The following is a 10,000-nucleotide window of genomic DNA, read 5'->3' as shown; positions in this document are numbered from 1 at the left end:
GAATTCACAATAACGTTAATGATTATGTCAAAACCTCTTGGGTGAATGTTTATTACAGGAAAACTATTCACATCACTGTTACGTGCAGTTGAAAATGTTATGGCTGTAGCCAAGGATTGTGATAGATCATGAATGTATACTGACTGGACTTAAATGCCATTTCTCCCTCCACTGTTACCTTTCCACCAGGGAAAGAATCATCTGTAAAGAAATGAAAATAACGAGAAATGAGGTTGATTCCCCCTTTTCTTTTTTTTTAGTACTGGTCATTGTGTTATTCCAGAGAACTATGGTGTGATTTGTAAGAAGCTTATGGTCACCAAAGTTACACCCTGACAATTGAATGGGTCCAAGGGAATCTACAATGTACATCAAGCACAACATTATTCTGAACACAATCTGTCTGTCATATATCGTACCAACTTCAATGCCTGCTGGATGTACGTTAACAAGCCCAATCTGGTATGTAACATAAAGGTGTGAATCAACTAAAGACACTCTTGCGTCAAAACCATGCAACTGTACTTTGCTCAGACAAAACAAGAATGTCACAATCTTTTAAAGTGTACAGGTCTTCCTCAGCCAATAGCAAACCATTACATAAAGCAAGCACAGCTGAACTAAAACAAAAACTGTTTACTCTTTACTGTTACATTAACTTACAACTTCTGTGTGCCCTGGAAAAAGTTTTCAAACTTATTAAGAACCCACATATGTACTTCTCAAGCTCATTAATAATTCATTAGCCAAAAACAAAAGAAACCTCAACCATGAAGAAAGTTTGGATATGTGGTCTTAATTAGTACAAAAGTTCGCCAACTTTGATCCCAAATCTCTTAAAATACTGATTCCTTTAAGAAGCAATATCAAGCACTCGAAAGAGTGTTTCATCTAACACTTGAAAAATCTTTTCTTTAAAGTGTATATGACACAATTTTTGTTTTTTCGGTTTCTGGTCCTTTGATAAGTAAAAGAAACGATTCTGAGCTTAAAAGGGCTCTAAAATGTTAGAAAGTTTGTTTTTTCGAGCTGAAAAACTCGATATTTTCGCTTCAAAAGTGTCGCCGGAAGCGCGCGGCCAAAAGGTCATGTGACTTGCTTGTGTGACGTCAGTCTACTTGACTCACAGCAAAACATGGCGGAAAGCAAGAGAAAACCTGTGAAGAAAGGAGGACGATACTGTGTGGCCGGAACGTCCAACGGTGAAAGCTGTACGAATACACAATATACGCCGGGAATCTCCACGCATTTGTTCCCTTCAGAGCCTAGTGTTAGGGTTCAATGGGTTAAATTCGTTCGTCGACATCGTGTTGATTTTGGTGAGCCAGTCGGCAAATTTGCATCTTTGTGTTCAGCACATTTTGAGCAGAGTTGCTTTACCAACAGCTTGGCGTCTTCGCTGCCAGGAATGGAAGGAATTAAAATGAAAAGGAACTTAATTCCAGGCTCTATTCCGACAAGGGACACTGTATTACCAGAGGGCCCGCAAGTTCTGAGCGAACGCCAGAAGCGACAAGTAAGCCTTTTTTTTTCACATTAAGTCTCATAATCGTTGTTATCAAAAGCTTCAAGGCTTTCATGTGTCATGGCTGTGTACGTATGTGAAGAAAAGCTTGGTATACTTTGCGAGGTTATAATATGTATGCTTGGATGGAGATTGTATGCGCTAACATAATCTCAATTTGAAAACTGAACCTTTGAAAAGATTTGCTTATCTATTTTACTTTAGTGGGCACTTACAAATTCAAGGGAAGTGGAAATGGTACCCACTTGGATGATTTTCCTATAAAGCTATGACAAACAACACACAAAACAAGTCATCTGGGATGGCGCTCTTTCCATGTATGGTTTCCCTTTCTGTGTCCAAGACATTGCACTATAATACACTGGACGAAAAAATGGATTTACTCGAGTTTGCAAATTGAGCAAATGTATGGCAAATTTAGGGCTCTAAGTTTGCTTTAAATTTGGTTTGACAGGTAAAGTCTGCGCAAACTTGGATATTTGTTTTATAGGAATTTGTGTGCAAATGTTAAGGAAATGTAACTGTATACTGCAAATTTGCTTGGCGTTTGCGTGGGATGCAAATCTTTATCGTTCCACAGATTTGCTCAAATTTGCCTCCCCGTAAAGATAGCAGTTCGACCACAACCGCAAATGCAAGCAAACATGTCGAAAAACCAATAATTTGCGGTATTGTTTGAACTGATTTTCAAAGGATCCAAATACGTACATTTGCATTTAATTTACTCTGTTTTGCAATGGGAGCAAAAAGGAATGAATTGCCTTAATATGACTTCGTTGTAAATTTGCAAATTTCCTTCCTATAAATATTCATATTTGCCTGGGAGCAAATTATGGTGATTTACATCATCTTCGTTTTCTTGTCATAGGCAGTGTGCATATGATATTTGTTACACATTTTACTGCTGCGGTAAACTTTCAATTTTTACATAACCGTTATATTGTTAAACGAAAACTGCACTGGTATTCGGGAGCTGTTGAGTCTCATCAGCGGCAACGTCCTACAACAAAAACCATGCAATGGTGGGGCCTTCGTACATAAATTGCCTCAAAGTCAACCTCGTTCCCAGGATATTTACGAAGGGGCGACCAAAATACCGGCAAAGACCCTGGAAACGAGGTTTTGTGACAATGGAATCGGTTATCGACGGTTTGAAATTCGCGCGGGCGATGTGTTCTTTCCTCTTTCAAATTTCCGTTGTTGGACAACTAAGGTTTACGGCGATTCCTTGACATTTATGTGGGTGAAATGGCAGTACGAAATCGAAATCGACGAAATCCGAAAGAAAGGGCTACGACCATTTACACCATAACATCGGGAACCAGCTATAGTATTACAGTAGTTCGCCACAAAGATACACGCCAGTCTTATGAACGTTGAATGGTCAGTCTTTGGAATGTTCTATGCCTATTAATTTCAAGTCCACGATTCCCGTTAATTGCAATACCACCAGAGAAACCTAGCGAGAGTAGACTTCGCTGGCTGCTTGACATGGAACCGTTGAATCTATACTCATACGTAAGCTTATTAAAGCTTTACTGGATTGTGATCAGGGAGTTGAGAGACGGTGTTCGAGCAAGAGATTCGGCCAACGCCAGCAGCATTGATCGATAAAGAATTCGTGGCAAAAATACAGGCCTTCTTCCAAAAGGAAACGGAGTTCAACGAACGTTTGGAACAAATACAAAGGGTGGCGGATCGAACAGCTAGATTCCAGAGCGCCGGCCGAATGGCAAAAGATTGCCGAAGGAGTTTTCGGTAGGTCACCTTAATACTGATACAACTGAAAGTAAATGCCTTAAATTTTGTATAGAATAGCCTTGCTTTTTCATAACACGTTTGATTGCTGATTCATTGAGGCTTGCATCACCCATCCCTCCCCCTGCAAGGACAGTTTTACTTTTGCAAACCTACACATGCATTCCCTTAGTAATTTCACGTAATGTTATTAAGGCCACTTAAAACAATACCAATAATAAGGAAAGGGGAATGATATCTCCGCATTCCTGTCACAGCCCATTATATCCGTCCCCTTATTTGCCACTTACAGTGCATGTATTTTTATACGCCTCGTTCCTCAAACAACACTGCTAGTAGAACACAATAGTGGCCCGGGTATTCTACATGTATGGTTACTCCCTCATCACCATGTCGTAGGACAAGCAATGTGGTGTGCAGTGGCAAGGTTTGGTCGAATACCAAATTTCCTATGACATGGTATACCTTCACTGGTGTCCCATGTCCAAACAATGTCACATGTTTAGTATCATGAAGCCTTTTTATACCAAGCTATTCACCAAACCTTGCCACTGCACACCACATTGCTTGTGCAAGGATATACTGTATGTAAATATTTCATATGACATGGTATACAAAGATTTCTCACTTGTTACTTGTACATGTATTTTCGTGCAACATGGTCTACCTTCACTTGTGTCTCATGTCCAAACAATGTAACATGTTTAGTAACTGAAGCCTTTTATACCAAACCATAAAATATAATTGTAGCCAATCAGAATGCAGGAAAGACTGTGAAATAATAACTGTACATGCAGCTCTATTGCACCAAACCTTGCTACTGCACACCACATTGCTTTTGCAAGGATATAATTATGTAACTATTTCCTATGAGTTGGTATATAAAGCTTCCAACATTAAAAGTTAGTAGCCCAAGTCATTTTTTCAAGAGCCCAGAATTAATTAATTCCAGCAGGGATCATATTTACAAGAAAGTGGTGATGAATCAAGTGAGGCACACGTTCAAGCTACTTGTTCAGAAATTTGGTCGCCTGCGCTCGCAAATAAGGCACCTCAGGCGACCGTTAGGCAGCAGCCTTGCAAAGCTTTGTCACATGGTATTTATCACTTAAGTATTTTGTTTGCATGTACATGTACAGGTGTATGCAAGCCTTTACAAAAAAATCCAATTGTCTTTTGTGGTATTCCATGGTACAAGTAGACTACTCAAAAGCATTGCATAAAAATTACTAGAATTTCTCATGAAAGATTATAAACCTACCATACATGTACTGTAGAACTGGCTCTCTAAAATTTAAAACAAAAGTTTTGAGGAATAAAAATTCCTCAGGATGTCCTTTTTTGTTGTTACTGTTTGAACTAGACAAAGTACGCATCACAGTTCTCGTCTAGTTCATACAGTAACAATACAAAAAGGACATCCTGGGGAATTTTTATTTCTCATGCAGTTTTCTGCATGATTCCTCCACTGTTTTAATTGGATATGGTAAAACTCACAATATCATGCTTTTAGTACTTTATGGCCAGGAACCCAAGAAAAGAAGGGCAATTTATAGGTGATATACCAAAGTTGTTTTGAGTTGTAGCCCTCAAACACTAATTCCTTTAAAAAATCATGAAAAACTAAAAATCAATAATTATTATTGATTTAATCACATGCACAAAATGATCAATTTGGAAATGTGGACACTTGTGGAATGCTGTCACAGGCTTCCAGATAAGTTTGCAATTCCTTTAGCTTCATTATTCAGTTTCATTTACACCAGAGGATTGCTTATGAATGGCAAAGTGTTGTGTTACATCATTCATTGAAATGTACATGTAGCTTATGCATTGATTGATTGATTGACTGGTGTGAATATTTTCTAGGGCCTACATGTACCTCAACCACAAGATGCAGTGCTGAAGGAAATTGTGCATTGAAATTTAATTGGAGGGAATTTCTTGAGATGCAAGAAGCAGACAGTCCTCTGATTGTGAATTGTGATGCAAATGTAGATTAATGTCTTTATGTCAATACTTGGGAGGGTAGAGGTTTTATTGTGATTGTGGATAGTCACCTTATGAAATTAATCTTATGACATTAACTGTTTGAAGTGAATTCTTTCAGACATCAGGTAATTATAGCAGAGTTGAATGCCTTCACAATGAACGGGTTAAACGCAAGCAAGAGATCTTCAGTGCAACAATCAGTGACTTCCTTTGTTACCGGTAACACAAGAACAGTTTCTCAATAATTTTTGACTACATTGTAAAATCAAGAAAGGTTTCACTATCCTTTAAGTCTGAGAAAATTGTCAGTCATCTTTCAATCGTAAACACATCAATCTTAAGCAGTAACATAAGTATAAGTGATATCTTTCCAATAGACATATCTGCACATGGCAGCAATGATTGAAAGATCAATGTAATATAAGTACCATCATCTGAACTGGCGGGTAGCACACCGCATACAGTTCGATGTACCTTGTAAAGTAGGTCTAACCATGGAGTTATTTAACAATTAGACCCGTAGCCCACAAGGGCTACGGGTCAATAGCCCATGAGGCGAAGCCAAATGGGCTATTGACCCGTGGCCCTTGAGGGCGAAGGGTCTAATTGTTTTGGTTTAACCCAACTAGTCGGCCAGAAAAGGCAATAGCAAAGTTAGAAAATGAAATGCAAGAAATATTTATTAGGGAATAAAACGAAAGAAAGTGTCAGGCTTTTTGCTACTCGAGGACTATTACTAATAGTCCTCTAGAAGAGTAGCCAATCAAAATGCAGGATTTGCATTAGTCCACTAGTTGGGTGATACTAATTTGTTACAGTATACTAATATGTAGTATTTTCCATCTGAACTGGCAGGTAGCACACCTCATACAGTTAGATGTAACTTGTAAAGTAGGTCTAACCATGCAATTAATTTGTTATAGTATACTAATTTCTAGTATTTTCCATCTGAACTGGTGGGTGGCACACCTCAAACAGTTCGATGTAACTTGTAAAGTACTTCTAACCATGCAGTTAATTTTTGTTATAGTGTACTAATTTGTAGTATTTTCCATCTGAACTGGCGGGTGGCACACCTCATACAGTTCGATGTAACTTGTAAAGTAGGTCTAACCATGCAGTTAATTTTTGTTATAGTGTACTAATTTGTAGTATTTTCCATCTGAACTGGCGGGTGGCACACCTCAAACAGTTAGATGTAACTTGTAAAGTAGGTCTAACCATGCAGTTAATTTTTGTTATAGTGTACTAATTTGTAGTATTTTCCATCTGAACTGGCGGGTGGCACACCTCATACAGTTCGATGTAACTTGTAAAGTAAGTCTAACCATGCAGTTAATTTTTGTTATAGTGTACTAATTTGTAGTATTTTCCATCTGAACTGGCGGGTGGCACACCTCAAACAGTTAGATGTAACTTGTAAAGTAGGTCTAGCCATGCAGTTAATTTTTGTTATAGTGGACTAATTTGTAGTATTTTCCATCTGAACTGGCGGGTGGCACACCTCATACAGTTCAATGTAACTTGTAAAGTAGGTCTAACCATGCAATTAATTTGTTATAGTATACTAATTTGTAGTATTTTCCATCTGAACTGGCGGGTGGCACACCTCAAACAGTTAGATGTAACTTGTAAAGTAGGTCTAACCATGCAGTTAATTTTTGTTATAGTGTACTAATTTGTAGTATTTTCCATCTGAACTGGCGGGTGGCACACCTCATACAGTTAGATGTAACTTGTAAAGTAGGTCTACCCATGCAATTAATTTGTTATAGTATACTAATTTGTAGTATTTTCCATCTGAACTGGCTGGTGGCACACCTCAAACAGTTAGATGTAACTTGTAAAGTAGGTCTAACCATGCAATTAATTTGTTATAGTATACTAATTTGTAGTATTTTCCATCTGAACTGGTGGGTGGCACACCTCAAACAGTTAGATGTAACTTGTAAAGTAGGGTAACCATGCAGTTAATTTTTGTTATAGTATACTAATTTGTAGTATTTTCCATCTGAACTGGCGGGTAGCACACCTCATACAGTTCGATGTAACTTGTAAAGTACCGGTAGGTCTAACCATGCAGAAAATGGCCTCAGTGACGGGGAGCAATGAGAGGCAGCAGTACATTTTTAGGTTCGATTGAAATGTATAAATACTACAATCGTGGCCAGAGATGTTGAGATAATTTAGCAAAACTAACACTTTCGAACAAACAATAGAATTTTGTATTCAAATGAAAACATCTTTTTCATCTGTGGTCACCCCCTCTCCCCCAAACAATGTTGCAAAAGGCTTCTTGGATGTTTAGTTGTTTCCAACATTGAAAAAGGGGAAAGGAGAGGCTACCTTTTACAAGGGGAGAAAGCAGAATTTACACCAAAGAAAAAGGTTGGTAATTTTCATGTGTCTCAACAACTTCTGTCCATGATTGTAGGTACACGGTATAAAACCAAAGGTATTACTTATACCATGAGCAACTACTGTGCAATGACAAGTATATTATTGCAATTTGGAATACTTTTGAGTGGTGATTTCTTGAGCTGCCTTGTTTAAATCTGCTTATTTCTGACTTGGATGCTGAAAATTTCCATGATTTTCATTAGTGTAATTTCACCTTTTTCGAACATTAATATACATATATTTTTTCCTTTAATGCCACTTTACTAGCTATCTAAATTAGTTGTTGTTAAAATGCTGTTAACCCATTTGTTATATTTAAGAGAATTATAAACTGGTAGAAAGAATTAGCCCTTTCACTCCTAATAGAGGAGGAACTCCCCCAGAATTAAAATTCCTTTATGTAAAGTCCCAAGAAATAATACTAAGGAAGAGGTCTGCCAAAACGGGTTGCATTTGAATGGTAACGTTACACTAACAGGATTTCATCCTCAAATTTAACAGTTTGAGTGAAAAAATTGTCTTGTCACAATTAATTAAATTGGTCAAAGAGTGAAGGAGTTAAATAGGCAATTTCTGAGTTCCACAAACCTAAAAGGCTTCTTTTTGAAACAGGTTTGAGGCAACTCTGAAAAAGCCTATTCAAAATATGTTAGAGAATGAATATTTCTCTTATAGGCTATTAAAAGATCTGATTGGTGTATATATAGTATAATTATGTATATACAATTTGTAATTTGTTATTGTTTTACCCCCAGTTTTTAGTAGATAATTATGTTCACGGTAAATTTGCTTTATAGAATGAATTAAAAATCATTTGAACATATAAAATGGAATGTCACTGGCTCTCTTTGATGTGTTTAAGTAGCAATCTTGTTTAAAACTTGGACTTTCATTATAAAATCATTTGCTATCAGGGCAAACATGCTCAATATTAAAAGTTTTATCACATTTTGCTGCCTCAAGTGAACTTGTTCAAAAGTTGGACTTTAATTTTATTTGCTATACCTAAGCAAACCCGGTAAATAGTAGGAGTTTTACACATTTTGCTGCCCAAGCAAACTCGCTTAAAACTTGGACTGTGTTTATATTTACTACCTGAGCAAACATGCTGAATAGTAAGAGTTTGATCAAATTTGCTGCCCCCAAGCAATCTTGTTCAAGACAGGTTTTGACCACATTTGCTGCCCCAAGCATAATTTCCCAAAATTTAGAGTTTGATCAAATTTGCCACCCAGGAACAATTGTTCAAAATAAGTGTTTTGACAACATTTGCTGCGTGAGCAAACGTGTTTAATACTAAGAGTTTGTTCACATTTGCTATATAAAACAATCTGGTTCAATGATAAACATTTGCCTGCAATTTCCAATATGTGCAAACATGATCAATAAAACAAGATTTTGATCACCTATACTACCATAAGCAAACACTGTTCAACTTTAACATTTCGCTCACATTTCCAACCCTGCTTTAACTTGCTTAAAATAATGAGTTTACACGTTTTTACAACAGGAGCAAAAGGTGTGCGAAACAGCAAATTTGCGCGCTAATTTGCGTCATGTGTAAAGACAGTTCAAAGAAACACATTTTCATCCACATTTGATCGGTATGTAAATAACCCCCAAATTTGCACGCACACGTTACCTTTGCACACAGGAGCAAATCCTAAACAAATGTGGCATTTACCACCGTTGCTATGGGTGGCAAATCTAGTGCAATATCAATCTTTGCTCTTCAGCAAATTTGAGCAAATTTCTGCAAATGTGGTATTTGCTACACTTTTGCTGTACTTTGGTTACCCTCGTAAATCCATTTTTTCGTCCAGTGATAGTACCTTAAATAAGACTGCTAATTCAAAAGTTGCAGACCTACCAGAGAGTAACATTGATGAAACATGAATAGTGGCAGTCAACATTTTTTTCATCACTTATGTATTAGAGTGGATTTCAATTGAGTGTCATAAGTACATGTAATTCACCTGTTCCCTGTTTAACAAAACTTGTGACATTTTGAGAAACATGCTAAGAAAAAAGGCTCCTCTGAAAATGCTCCTACACATTTTTATTTTTAGGTTACGTTGACGCAATGAAGGCACTCCTGTTTACTTTGCCTAAGTCAGAAATGAAGGAAGTTTTAGAAAGATATTCTGGAAAAGTGCCCAAGCCGCGTAATCAACAATTCCCAGCTAGGAGAAGTAAAGCAGAAGCTGTTGAAGTTTACCAAACATGAAGGAAAATGAAGAAAACATCACTTTTTCCATCTGGTTTGCTTCTGTGATTTCGAAGAATTTTATGGATTCTATTAGTATATTCAGCAGTCTTTTGTTT

At 37.2% G+C, this 10,000-nt stretch overlaps 1 protein-coding gene across 2 annotated transcripts in view; it reads right to left on the bottom strand.

The window, feature by feature from the left end:
• LOC138008064 (uncharacterized) overlaps positions 1–10,000 on the bottom strand; it is a 28,991-nt gene that overhangs the window by 3,250 nt on the left and 15,741 nt on the right. The window contains exon 4 of one of the 2 annotated variants that reach the window (XR_011124160.1): positions 145–201. The gene's annotated coding sequence lies outside the window, so the exon portion shown is untranslated. Of the gene's footprint in view, positions 202–10,000 lie in introns of both variants that reach the window. The other variant, XR_011124159.1, reaches the window with a different exon arrangement.

The sequence above is a fragment of the Montipora foliosa genome, chromosome 6, assembly GCF_036669935.1.
Source record: "Montipora foliosa isolate CH-2021 chromosome 6, ASM3666993v2, whole genome shotgun sequence".
Taxonomy (NCBI): domain Eukaryota; kingdom Metazoa; phylum Cnidaria; class Anthozoa; order Scleractinia; family Acroporidae; genus Montipora; species Montipora foliosa.
Note: the sequence above shows the minus strand (reverse complement) of the source record. Positions and strands in the feature narration are given on the sequence as shown.